The 14,787-nt window shown below is 39.0% G+C and overlaps 1 pseudogene across 1 annotated transcript; it reads left to right on the forward strand.

Moving 5' to 3' along the window:
* The first annotated feature begins 421 nt into the window (after nt 1-421).
* Nucleotides 422-14,482, forward strand: LOC308560947 (elongator complex protein 5-like; annotated as a pseudogene). The gene is made up of 4 exons: nt 422-481; nt 12,846-13,482; nt 13,625-13,724; nt 14,368-14,482. The product of its transcript is annotated as an elongator complex protein 5-like (transcript).
* The last annotated feature ends 305 nt before the right edge of the window (nt 14,483-14,787 follow it).

Here is a 14,787-nt window from a genome sequence, read left to right on the forward strand (position 1 = left end):
GCTTTTAGATGTAGCCTCAGATATCCTCTCCTCATTCATTACTTCTCCAGCCAACATGACTGAGTGTCTGCTCCATGGTATACTCTGAGCGACAGTCTGGGGATTTAGAATTATAGCGCAATAAAATGGTTTTAGGGTCTAACTCTGGGTTTCCTGGACAGTGAGCCAGCTGGGACTTGGAGATGCTCCTCTGCTTTCTTCACCAGGAGGGGCTGTGCCAAATCTCACTTCTCCTGGTGCCCAAAGGTACCCAAGTACTTTCCCAGACAACCATTGTCAATAGCTGATTTCAAAATTCAGACTTCCTGGCACCCAAGTTGATGGAAAATTCCTTCCTCTGCCACTGACAAGATTGTTCTCCTACTTGCCCCACCAAAAGGGAAAGCTGAGCCCTCTCCACTGGAAGGCACATCTGTACTTCATGTCCAGCAGAGAGGCCTCCAGCAGCACCCCTCCCCTGGGGATGATGGAAGACCGAAGGGTCAGTGCCTCTCCTCTTCTATTGCTGACCTTGGAGTTGTTCATTTATTTGGATAGATGCTTTCTTTGCTGGCCATACCTTGTGGATTTGGAGTCCAGTGTAGGGGACCTGGTCCTCTGGTCTCCCTTCTTATAGCACAAGCCTAAGAAAATAGCTTTTTCAGAGGGTAGCAGACTCTAGGGAGTCAAGGAATTTGGTTTTCTGTACTAGCTACTTAATATCATTTTTTGACTATAAGGCCCTTGGGAGGTTAAAAGTTTTCCTGAGGGTGGTTGGGTCAGGAAAGAAAACTTCCTCCTAATGGAAAGAGAATCCCTAATCCAAGCTATTTTTGGAAACCCAGAATAAATCCTAAGGGTTATCCTTCAAGCAATCTTGTTCCTTGAACCATAAAAGTTGACATGGCACGTTTTTAGTAATTCTAGAGTTAAGCAAGGATAAACAAAAAATCAATACAAAGAAATAATTGTCAATAATAGCACACAGAATGTAGCCTGCCATGAGGACGTGGCAGGGATTGCTGGATGCTTCCCTAACAAATATTTATTCCCCCCTTCCTTCATAAGGAAAGAAGTGGTACTCTGAGCTTGAAGCTGGGAGCTTGGCCTCTTAAAATAAAAATTGCATTTTCTAGTCTACCTTGGAGCTGGGACTGTTAAGACTAAGTTCTTGTCCTTGAGGCATAAGCATAAGCTTTGCATCTTACTTTTGGAAACCTCTTTTAAGTAGACTAATTTTTTTCTCCCTGCTTTTTCCATCCTGCTACTTATCACATATTGGTAAAAAACAGAACTTTAGCAGTTACCTTGGTCTAGGAGAAAGCCATAGGCTCCTTCGGTAGAGAGATAAACCAGTGTCGCTTCCCAGAATGGGCTACTCTAGTTTTCTTTAATGTAAAATAATAATAATGATAATAATAATAATAACCTTCTAGCTTGTTTGAGCCATTGTTATTGGGGACCTCCTTTTAACCATCGGTAAACCTAATCCCAGCTGATAAATGTTTTCAAACTACCAATGATACAGATTTGAGAGAGCTGAAGGCGACAGAGTTGTGATACACTGGGACAAACGCATGGCTATCATGGCAGTCTATAAATGGGTTCTTTGTATCAACATAACACCTTGACTTAATTTACTCTTGACTCCAAGTAGGTAATGATCAGAGACTGTCAGCAGAGGAACACAGAAGCTCAGGCAGGAAGTAAGAGCATTAGTATAAGACAGGGCTACCTACACATGGCTCTGAACTGCACTTTAGGGAATTAAATATACATTTACACATACATACACATATGAATATACACATATGTGTGTATATGCGTGTTGTGTGTGTGTGTGTACAGCAGGTCCTCGAATAACATTTTGTTCAATGTCCTTTCATTATAATGTTGATGAGTGGGGGAAAAGTCAATTCTGGCTGGGGCCAGTGTGTGTGTGCTGGGCACGTTCTCCCGATGTCTGGGTTTCTCTGAGATTCAGGTTTCCTCCCGTATGCTAACAATGTGCACCTGAGGGGAACTGGTGTGCCCACATTGTCCCAGTCTGAGTGTGTGGCAGTATGTGAGAGTGCCCTGTGATAGAGGGCATCCTGTTCAGGGTGGGTCCCACCTTGTACCCTCAGCTACCAGGACAGGCTCTGCCCACCTGGGACCCTGAACTAGAATAAGCAGTTGGAAAATAATTATCTTTCTTGTTTTTATTCATCTTTCTTAAATGTATGTATAGCTCACATTTATTTCAATGACTAATATTCAAAATGTAGAAATTTGGTGATGTTCTTATGACCAGAAATATGTCATAGGAACTTAACTGTTGTTTATACCAATTAGACTATGGTAAAATTGGTTAGGCTATATGTCATTTTGCTTAAAGTTACAGTTTTCAAGAACCTATCAGTTAATTGAAATTATAACTTTTTTTATACATAAGTATAACAAAAATATCAAAATTAGAATCTTTATTTTCATATTATTTTCTTTCACTTATTTATTGAGTCCAGGCATTAAAACAAAATTAGGGCAACTAAGTTTTTTCTCAACATTTATTATGAGATAATAGCTTAAATGTTGGATATCTATCCAAAGTCTTAGAGCATATTGAACTTATTATAATGGATCCTCAAGTTGTAAATTAAATTAAAGAGATCATCCCTGATTAAAATATAAATGCTACATGAAAGTACCTGTGTGTGGTAAACCCAAATCCAAGTGATTTAACTGCTCATGACTCTATCTTCTGAGTGTTTTGTTTAGTCTATTAAAAATAATGACAAGCCTTCAAGATTTTAAAGAAATCCATAAGGACTTTCAAAGGGTTACTGAAATGTTTCTAGAGAGTTGACATGGTGACTTTTATAGATTATGGGGATGGTCATTAAAGAATAACATATTATTTAACAGCATAACATGAAAAAAGCATCCCAACATGCTGTAAGTGATAATGGGAATTTTTATTAATTTGTAACTATCACATGTGTTTTTGTAATACAGTCCCAGGCTGTGAGTGAAACAAATGTGGCTTATTGATAAAGTCTTGTGGTTTCTAAGTAGTTGACATCTTAAGTGAAATCCTTAGAATAAATAGCTTTATTAGTAAAACTATCAGTTCTGGTTTTACTTTCAAATTTAATTATTAGATAACTTTAGCTTGCTGATATTGGCGGGTTTTCATACAAGGGTAAGAATGTCTGTAGTTTTATCTAGCACATGTATTTTTTGCTACATGCCGAAATTTATTTTGCACAATAATTTTTAAGATAATTTATATTATCTTATAATTATATTATCTATTATATTAGAAATGTGCTGATATTGATAAGATTGATCAAGTAAATAAATTTGGGGGAAGAAGAAGAAAAATTTGATGTACATTTTTCAGTTATAAATAAAATAGAGATTCAATATAATGGTCTATTAAGGGACAAAATAAGAATAATCTAAAAGTCTTTTCACATTATGAGTATGCATTAGTGATGAGAAACACCATTTGCTCTGTGATTTACGATTGTTTATGGAATTTAATATTTTATTCTCTGTGTCCCTTTGACTTTACTTATCTGTTTTGATTCTTACCCCGGTCTTCCTCAGTGATGCTATTTGTGTAGAATGCCCCACACTAGGCAGTAAGTTTCCTCAGGGAAAGGCCCTGTCTCATGCAGTTGTTGATATGTCATTTTGTCATAGTCTATATTTATTCATTGACACCCAGTGTGATAATCTATCATGTGGATATTGTTAAGCAGCAATGCCTTGACACAGTGGTCTCCTACTGCAAATTCTCCTCAGTCGTTAGCTGATTAATTAGTTAAACAAAACAAAATTAAACACTTAAGCTGATTTGGAAAGTAACTTCTCATTTATCAATAGCCTTAAAAGTATTCTCATCTTTTGACTCAGTAGTTCTCATTCTTTACTAATATCCTAAAAAAACAAAAACAAAAACATCCCTAAATTTTGACAAGTTTTGTGCAACAAATTAATTACAACCACTTTAATTATAGGATTCACATATTAAGAACAACTTACCAACTCAACTAAAAGGAAATAATTAAGGAAACTATGCTACAACTAGTCAATGTTAACTGACCATATAAAATTAGTGACTGTAATAATTTTCATTATTTTTTGGCTGATTTCAAAATGCTGATATTAGTGCTATTTTTAATTTTTATTTTTTAAAGATATATTTTATTATTTTTTAAAAAGTATATCTTTATTGACTTCAGAGAGAGGAAGGAAGAGGTAGAGAGAGAGATAGAAACATCAATGATGAGAGAGTCATCAATTGGCTGCAGCCTGCAACCCGGGCATGTGCCCTGACGGGAATCGAACCCTGATCTCCTGGATCCTAGGTCGATGCTCAACTGCCGAGCCATGCCTGGCTGGGCTATTTTTTATTTTAAAAAACAGTTCTAAATTCATAAAATAAACTCAGAGTAAATACATGATGTATTTCAAATGCAATAAATATGTAATAAGTCACAGGGTAGAATTTTAAATTTATATTTTTTATTCAACTATAAGTTAACTTAAAATATTTTCAGTGAACCAAAATTAATACAAATTAAAAATAGATTAGTTATGAAATATTTAAAGCAGAATATTTAATCTTTTTTTAAAAAGTGCTATCTTAAAGAAAGTGTCAATATATTTAATGTTAACTCATGAGTATATTTTTGTGTAGATTATTCTTTGATGCTGAAGAAGCTCTTTCTGAGTCTATATTAGTCAAGAGAATGATTCAGAGACAGGCTATAATATAACTCCAAATACTTTATTCAAAATCTTTCATATTTAAATACATCCCTTGATAACTTTGAGGAGCTCATTTAAAATAAGATATTAGAATTATTTTTCTGGTTCTCCAAAACATTGTATTGATGGCACACTTTATATTTTGTTTTTGTTACAAAGAACAGTTCTTTGGTTTTTCCTTTTCTTTAATTTTATCATAGATAAATGACAGTTTTGATGCAGACTTACCTAGATAGTAGTTTCAATACCGTTATGTTTATATTCCATTTATTTGGAATGCCTATGAACTAAAGTGAGAATTGTTCTAGCAAATTAAGATTTGCAGTATCACAAAACATTTACCTATTTAGGCTCACTTGCACAGAACTGTCTAGGTTTATAGTTAGTAATTGATTTGTGTTTTCAAATTAATTATATAAGAGTCACTAAACATCATCTCAATAAAATAATGATACAGACTTCAGATTTTAAAATGCGAACATGATGACTAGTGCTAACAGAACAGACCAGTGTATTAATTCTTAAAAATAACCCTGAATCCTGGAATAATTATACACAATAAGTATCACAAACACTTAAATGTTACTTGTGGAGACTATTCAATGACATGGAAGATTATAATAGCATAATTTTAAATAAAGAATAGAAAAATACCAAATTGCACACACAACATTATTAACACTAATAACTAGTATGTAGTAAATGTCTATTTACCAGCCACTTTAAAGCATCTGGTGGATATAAATTCATGTAAAATTTGAGGTAACTCTATGAGTAAAATGTGCATTACCATTTTAAAAATGAAGATCTAAGGCTTAGCAAGACTAAAATGTGTCCAATATCATCTATTGGTGAGTGGCAGTCTCTGGAGACCATCTCATAGCCGATGGTTTCACCTGTCACTTCAGCGTTTTAAAATTGGTTTCCCTGCAACTCATAATAAGAGATTTGTTTAGCACTGCAAACTCAGTACGTGAAAAAACACACATAAACACACACATAACTTTGTCTATATAGACACATAACTTTAAAGAGCACCATATACTAACTCACTCATCCTTTCTAGCTTGTGTCCTAACAATTTGGTTCTGCATTCTGACAAAGTAGATCCACCTCTTCCTGTCAGTGCAACAGGAAAACAAACTTCCTCTTTCCAGGAGTGGGCTCAAGAGGTAGCCAAATGTCTTGGCCAATTTGTCAGAAAAACATCTGAATATCAATTGTTGAAAAATCAGAGTTATTGTTTTACACAAAATGACCTGGTATTCTAATAGATAAAACTAAATTGTGTTCTGCTTAACTCGTTTACTTATCTAGAGGTGTATTTCCTAACATCTTAGCTGACTCATCACTGTTCAAATCAAGCAAGTCACAGGAAGCAAGCTACTTAATGGATAGAGGTAAAAAAATGAATAGATCTGGAGTTGCATGCTCAGGAAATTCCTGGCCTTATCCTCAAGTGCTCTTACTGCACAGCTCCCATAGGGGCAAAATCCTGGCCTAATTTTAGATGTTCATAATAAAGCAATTTTTCCTTCACGTGTCAAATATTTATTTATTGAGCACCTACGGGCAACGCCCTATGAAAGATAATGGGTATAGAGCAGTGAACAAGATGAAGCCTGATGAAGCTAATTGTCTATATGGTTTCTCCTTGTGTTCAAACTATATCCCTAGCATCTAGAACTACTTACTTGAATATGCCATTTGAATATCTAAAACATTTTCCAAAATAAACTTCCCTTCTTCTTCCCCTCTACTTCCCTAAACAAAACATCTGAAACTGTGTCTACTTCCACATTTAAATTAAGGCTCATTGCATTCTGACTGCTACTTGAGACACAAGTGTTGGAATCGCTCTTGGCTCTCCTCTCTCACACCCAGCATCTAAACCCATCAGCAAATTCTGTGCACTCTGCCTTCATAATCTATTTAGAATCATTTTAGTTTTCACTGCAATGACCACCTTGACCCTGCTCCAAGCCACCATCATTTCTTTCCTGGATTTCTCCATAAATCTCTAAACTGGAATTTCTAATCTTACCCTAGGCTCTCCTACAATCTGTACTCAATACAGAAGTCAGTGATGTTTTAAAAATGTAATTTGTATGATGATATTCCTCTGCTGAAAATCATGACTATATTTATTTAGAATTGAAGCCAAAATTTCCTCAACTGAGCCACCGTGCTATATATTATCTGTGTTCATTATTGCTTCTCTAACTTCACCTCCTGTAATTTGTGTCTCCCTCTTCCCCATTCAACTCCATTAATACTGGCCTTGTTGGAGTACTTATTCTTACAAGTCTCTCATCTGGCAACATTTTCCTCTTAGTTTCCACATGACTTTGTCTATCTAGTCACCTGCTCAGCACTGACAAGTTGCTTTTGCACTTCAGGTATTTGCTAAAATGTTACCTTATAAACGAGACCCTTCTTGACTACTACAAAACCATAGCCCTAAATTTATTCTCCTTTCCCCTCTTCTTTCTTTCTTTTTCTCTGCAGCATTTGCCAACATCTAAGAAACTATGTATTTTAATTATTTACATATGTTTTTTCCTTATAGATTGTAAGATCCATAAAAGTAGAGACTTTGGTCTAATTTAAACTCTTTACTGTTGGACCCACAGCATGTTGGATAGTGCTTGGCATATAACAAACAATAAATATTCATTGAAGGATTAAATCAATTAACCAATAAATAAATCCATCAAATTTGAATGGTAAATGGTTTGTCTATGAATGAATAAGACATATAAAATTAGTGTTTTCTAGAGTTCATAGTCTATAAGGAGATGTCATCAAATAAGCAAAAAGTACATACATATGTAATACATATGCATATATATTGTATATACAGATATACTTATACAGAAATAAGATACTCTGTAGAAAATTAAGCATGTTAGTTGCCTTGGTGGAGCTGGCTGTCATAAATTTCTTTGTATTGAGGGACCTAGGCATTTTCTGAAAAAACACCTATCCTAAGAGAACAGGCATAAGGCAAACGAATTTTGCCTTTACTAAAGTTATGGAACACTCCACAAGACCACTCTCATTTCTGATATCACCTGCATATTTCAGGGGTTCCCTAGATCACACTATCAACAAAAAAATACAAGGCACCTTGGGCTATGTAATACTATTTGGAAGAGCTGTATGTAAAATACCATGAAATTTTAATGTCAGCTTTTTTTATAGAAAATTTAAATGAATGGAGAAATATAAGCTCATTTTTATACAAACTGGTCTAGAGAGTCAATTAAATTGGATACTAAGTCCAAATAGTTTTGAAAAACAAAATCTAGTTGTCTCTACTTTAATGGGACAAGTACAGGTAGGGAACAAATAAAAAGCCTGCCAATATCAGGTGTGGATGTGGATGTAGATCCAGTGAAATTTTATGTTTTAATATATACACTTAGGGACAAAAAACCCTAATATCTACCCATCAACAATTCTATTTTTACATATATAATCAGAGAAATTGTTGCACATGAGCCCTGAAAGACAGGTACAAAAATGTTCATAGCAGCTCTGTTTATAATATTAAACACACACAAAAACAAACAAAACAAAACAACAAAACACACACCAAAAAATCTAGAAACAACCTTCCCAAATACAGAAAAGAGAACTGATGAGTAACTGAAGTACATTCACAAAATGGAATATTTTTCAGTAATGAAAATAAATGAAACAAACAAAAAAATACAAATGGATAAGCCTAAGGAAGATAATGAGGAGAGAAAAAATCAAGTCACAGAAGCTGACATAAGGTATAATGCAATTTTATAAATCTCAAAACAAATTCACTTATGGTTCAGGGATAGATATATGTGTGCTAGAACCATAGAAAATAAGGGAATCATATTTTTAAAAATCCAGGATAGTGTCTACTTCTGGGTGACATACAAAAATAAAAGACACAGGAGTTGTATATATAGTGGTATTTAGTTTATTATTGTTATGAAAATAATGAGAAAAATATAAACAAAAAATTGCAGTTGTGAGTGAATAATGCTTGCTGTAAATGAAAAAAGTCTATATTTAAAACTATTAAAATTATATCATGTAACTTTCTTTCCTACCCTTTGACCCATGATGTTCTCCCAGACTTTAAAACTCTTAAAGCATTTATCACAGCTACATCAACTCAGCAGGCAGCCAGCAAATTAAATGATGGCAATTATGACATTTATGTTTATATTAAGTTCTGTTGTGTCCCTTAGGCTGATGTTACTTAGACAATTTGTGCTCCACTTAATTATCCTAGTGAGGCTGAATTGCAATGAGCTGCACTGTCTCAGTCAGCGTCAGTACTGTTCCATGATTAATACACATAAAAACATCTATTTTTTAGTTTAATAAATTTCACACCTGACCTTTTTATTAGAGTCCATACATTCTTTAAATTAAGCACCTTTAAACTAGGAATTACAATGAATTTTATGAATGTTAACTCATTGCTTTCTGTAAAATTTCAAGAGAAAATATTACTATTGCTATCCTAACATAACTTTTAAAATATTAATTTTTATAAGTGAGTGTAATTGGAAGGGAACTAGTGATCAGCTGTTATAGGATTGTTTTCAAATGTTTACAAAAATAAATTATTAATCTGCAAATATTTAGTCTGTACTCAGATAAAAAGCATTTTGGACATATCTTGAAAATAAAATTTGACATGAATATAAGATAAGAAATTTTAGAAACAGTGCCATAGATGACTTCAACACTCAAAAATAAAATACTGGAGAAACAAGATGGGGATGTAGGTAGCAGCTGCACCTGCCGCCTCCCGCAACCACATCAAAATTACAACTAAAATACAGAACCACCGTCACTCAGAGCCTCCTGAGATCTGGCTGCACAGAAGCCCCACAACCAGGGAGCTGAAGGAGCATCAAGAGCAGTAGGAGGGGCGGAGACGCGGGCGGGTCGGGGCTGAATCGGAGACTCGGCTACAGGCCCACACCCGGTGCCACGGCTGAAACCCGGGAGGGAATCTCGGTGGTGGGGGTTTCCCGAAGGAGTGAGGGGTTCCAGCCCCACAGCAGGCCCCCAGCCCAGGGCTCCAGGGCCAGGAAGAGACGTCCCCACAACTCCGGGCTGTGAAACCAGCGGGGACTGTCCCTGAGGGTCGCGGAGGCTGCGGGAGCCCCAGCAGCTCCTCTCAAGGGCCCGGCACGGACTCACTCGGACGCTCCCTCTGAGCCCAGCGCCGGGCAGCAGCCTGAAAGGACCCGGGACACTCGGGGGGAACTAACCTGCCTGAGATCCGGGCGAGAGGTGGAGGGCGGCTTCCTCCCGGGCAGAAGGGCTGGCAGAGGCCATGGCTCCTTTGGCGAGTCCTCCCGGCACACAGCCCGCAGGCAGGCGCCATGTTTGAATCGCCAGCACCTGACTCACCTTTGGCCCCGCCCTGTGATTCCCAGAGGCCCCGCCCCTCCCCACCTGCAGCTCATCCAGGCCATTTCCAGGGCCTTTTCTGTGCAAGTGGCCTCTGGAACCTCATGCTTAGGACTTTCCTAAAATCTCTCAAACAAGCAGCCGCGGGCCCCTTACGGCTTGACAAGTGGCCCCAGGCCTGGCACTAGCGGCAGCTGCACTGGCTCATATCTTGGCCTCTCCTGGACACCTCCAAGCCCAGCACAAGTAGTAGCTAACTACGGTTTGCTGAGTAGCTCATGCTGGGTGGCCCTGGGCAAGGCACTGGCACAGGCTGACTTTGCACCTCCAGGGAGGCCCCAGAGACAGTGCACCTGGTGGTCAGACTTTACCACGCTGGATTACAGCCCTACCACATCCACTAGTGACACACTCAAGGGCTGCACTTGTGAACACCAAAGCTCCACTGAAGTAAATCCTGCTCCATAGGGGTGTCCCCAGCAGCTCTTTGGCTGTAGCTGCAGCTGGTCCTCACAGCCAATTCACCTGGGGATCAGTTTCTCCCAGCCAACAGCAACCAAGTCTCAACTACAACAGGACAGTGCCCACAGCCCACACAGGGGAGCATCTAGAAGGCCCAGCTCAGGTGATTGGGGAGGCTGAGCCACTGGACCCTACAGGACACCTACTACACAAGGCCACTCTACAAATTCCAGGAGACATAGCAGCTCTATCTGATACATAGAAAGAAACACCAGGAAGCAGCCAAAATGTGGAGGCAAAGAAACATGTCACGAAGGAAAGAACAGAAAAATCTCTAGAAGAGGAATTAAATGAAATAAGATCCAAGCAAGCTAATAGATAGAGAGTTCAGAATTTTGTTTATAAGGATGTTTAAGCAGAGTATTAGGGAAATAACTGAGAAAATCGATAACATAATAAAGTATCAATTTGAAATGAAGCCTACAGGAACTGAAATGAAGAATAATTTACATGGAATCAACAGTAGAGTAGAGGATGCTGAGAATCAAATCAGCAATTTGGAACATGAGGAAACAAAAAACACCGAACCTTAAGAGCAAAAGGAAAAAGAATCCAGAAATATGAAGATAGTATAAGGAGCATCTGGGACAACTTCAAGCTGCCCAACATTAGTATTATTTGTGTGCCAGAAGGGGAAGAAAGAGGGCAAGAAATTAAAAACCTATTTGAAAAAATAATGACAGAAAACTTCCCCTACTTAGGGAAAGAAATAGACTTACAAGTCTAGGAAGCACAGAATCCCAAACAAGAGGAACCCAAAGAGGCTCACAGCAAGACACATCATAATTAAAATGCCAAAGGTTAAAGACAAAGAGAGGATCTTAAAGGCAGCAAGAGAAAAACAGTTAGTTACCTACAAGGGAGCACCCATAGCACTGTCAGCTGATTTCTCAACAGATACTTTGCAGACCAGAAGGAAGTGGCAAGAAACGTTCAAAGTGATGAAAAACAAGAACCTACAGCCAAGATTGCTCTACCCAGCAAGGCTGTCATTTAGAATTGAAGGTCAGATAAAGAGCTTCTCAGACAAGAAAAAGCTGAAGGAGTTCATCACCACCAGACTAGCATTACAGGAAATGTTTGAGAAGAAGCTAATGAACAAAAAGAATCTGACAAACTAAATATATCCAGAGAAATTGATGCATGCCACAGACGATCATATTTCAGAGGAAAGAGGGAAGGAGGATGGAGGGTGAGAAGAGATTAACCAAAGAAGTCATATGCATGTATGCATAACCCATGGACATAGTCAATAACAGGGTGAAGGCCTGGGGTGGGGGTGGGAGCGAGGTGGAGGGGGTCAATTGGGTGGAAAAAATGGGACACCTGCAATACTTTCAACAATAAAGATAAATTAAAAAAATAAAGTGTATGATAAAACTGTGGTAATTAAAATAAATAAAATAAAATAGTGAAATATTGCTACAGCAAAGAGGTGCCACTCTGTTGCTAATTACTGATGTGCTTCTTACTAGGAGCCATACATCACACCTAGTGGTTAAGAGCACATGCATTCAGAAAGCCTGGGTTAGAACCTTGCTTTTGCTTCTTCCAAGTTCTGTAATTTTGATCAATTGAGTCTTGGTCTTTATCAAGGAGTTTAAAGACTATATTATCCTCATAGGTTTGCTTTGAGCATTGAGATAATACATATCAAGCATAATTCTTACTTGTATTAATTTTCAATAATGGCAGCAATTTATAATCATTATTTCATAATAATCCTGCAAATGTTATTGTGGAATACTTCCAACTGTCAACCAATTGACAATAGACTTGATTAATAAGGAACAAAATAGATTTTAGCTCAAAAATTGTGCTCGCAGCCAGAGCTAGACAAATTATGAAGTAAGCAAATTTGATCTCACTCTAACTTCATTCCACTTTTGTCATTTCTTTGATTTGTACCCTTAACTAGGTCCCCTGCTTCTAGCCCTCTCCCTAACATCAACCACCTTTCTCTACACCTGATTCATTACATAATATGCATTATTACATTAGCTAATAATAACTGAGCCTACACAAGAATATTTAAGATTTTATATCAAGACCCAAGGGAGTGAATCAATTAAGTGAAATTTTAGGACTAAATAGATCAGTAGAGGATAGGTTCTCACTTCAAGTTGCATGTTCTATCTTGCCCTTTGGCTGACTTAAATTGTGTTGGTGAGACCACAACCAGTGCCCACCCAGGCTCACCATGTGGATCTGCCTCCGCAAAAGACTCAGTGGAGTGGGAGGGGCGTGGTCTCTTGAAGGCGCTTATCAAGAAATCTGCACTGTGTGGAGAGCAAATCCATATCCTTGGCTGTGAAGTGAGCGAGGAATTGTTTTGTGAAGATTTTGACTCCAGTATCAACAGCCAGCTAGTTTACCATGACCTCTTCAGAGACCCTCTCAACTGGTCAAACACTGGGCAAACCCTTCCTGTGGGTGCCCTGGGAGTCTTGAGAGCAATGTGTAGGATGATAGGCTCTGGTCCTCTCACCATTGCTCTTGATTCACTTAGCTGGCTGCTGCTTCACCTTCCCTGCACCACTCTGCCAAACCCTGCATGCTCTGAGCCATCAGGACTCCTGCCTGATGGCAGCTCTACATGGCCCGTGGAAGCACTGAGCAGCCTTGCTCAGACTGAGGTGACCCTGAGTGGTACAGGGGGCCAGGCCTCGGCTCACATTCTCTATCGGAGGCCCCAACATTGCCCAACACGTAAGACTCAATGGTTCTCCATCCTGCCTGACTTCAGCCTGGATCTCCAAGGGGGCTCTCCCCTAAAGTCCCAGCCCCACCCAGATCTTCATACCCCCGGTATCTAAGAGTGCCAGGGTCAGAGCAAGAGAATGGAGTTGGGGTCTGACAAAAAGAGAGGAGAATAAAAACTGCGGAGGTTGGGGGTGGGGTTGGAGTATTCAGGGGTGGGCCACAGTGGCAGCATCCTTTGTACCTACAGGTGGATCCTACTGTCACTTGACCTTTAACCTTCACCTGTCCAGGAAAAAGAAGGAAGCCAAAGATAGTCTGACCCTGCCCTTCCAGTTCAGCTCTGAAAAGTAAGGTTTCAGCCTATGTGTCCGGGTCCTTGAGTGGAACCCAGCATCTGGGCCTAAGAGGTGGGGTGACAACAGGTTATTGATTAACCTCTCAGACTATAAGGGTTGAAGTCCATCTCCAGAGCCAAGTCTGGGGAGTGGTTCTCTACCCACCCATACCCCAGCAATGACAAAGAGCCTTTATATCTTTTTTTCTCCATTACAGCCTTGGGTCCCAACTCCACAGTTGTCCCCAGAGCAACCTGGGTCTAGGCTGAGCCAGACCAGACCCTGAGGAAATGGCCCTATATCCAGGCAACAGTGCTAGGACAGGAAGCTAGACGGGAAGGGAAAAGACGGGTTAATAAGGGCTTAGTAGATGCCTGTTCTGTGCCAGTGTGTGGGTGGATGAAGCAAGACTATGGCAGGATCCTTGCCCTCAAGCTGCTAAGAATAAAAACTGAGAATATTATGAGAGCGGTATTAGAGTCTTCTGGTACCAAATGGTGATTCAGTACTAACTAAACCAGGAGGTCTGGGAAAGAGACTTGGGCCAAGAAAACATGGAGAACGAAGAGGGAGTCCCAGTCACCAGGTACAGGGTACTCAGACGGGACCCCTGTTACCCACCCTCACCAGCACTAATTCTTCTCTCATCTCTCAGACAGCAGGCTCTACTGTGTCGTGATCTAGGCCAGGCTACCAGCCACATGTTTTATGAGCCAGATGCTTATGATGACCTGGACCAAGAGGACCCAGATGATGACCTAGATATTTGACTAGACTAAAATTAGAGGGGGTGGGAGACTTTGGGCCCATTCCCATCCTTCCATTGTTAGAGTTGGCCTTACCTTGTCCATGCCCCATCTTTGTTTCCTGTGTTTCTTGGGTCCCTACCCTATGATCCATGAGCTAGGGAGCAGTATCCAGTCAGGACAAAAAGTGGGATGGTGGCAGGGGGGAAGGTGAGAGACTAGGAAATCCGTCTCCTCTCCCCTAATAAATTTTTTTTTATTAAAAAAAATAAATTGTGTTGGTGAAATAACTGGGACATACATATATATGTAATGCATATACATGTACA

This window comes from Miniopterus schreibersii (genome assembly GCF_964146895.1).
Source record: "Miniopterus schreibersii genome assembly, chromosome: 8".
NCBI lineage: Eukaryota > Metazoa > Chordata > Mammalia > Chiroptera > Miniopteridae > Miniopterus > Miniopterus schreibersii.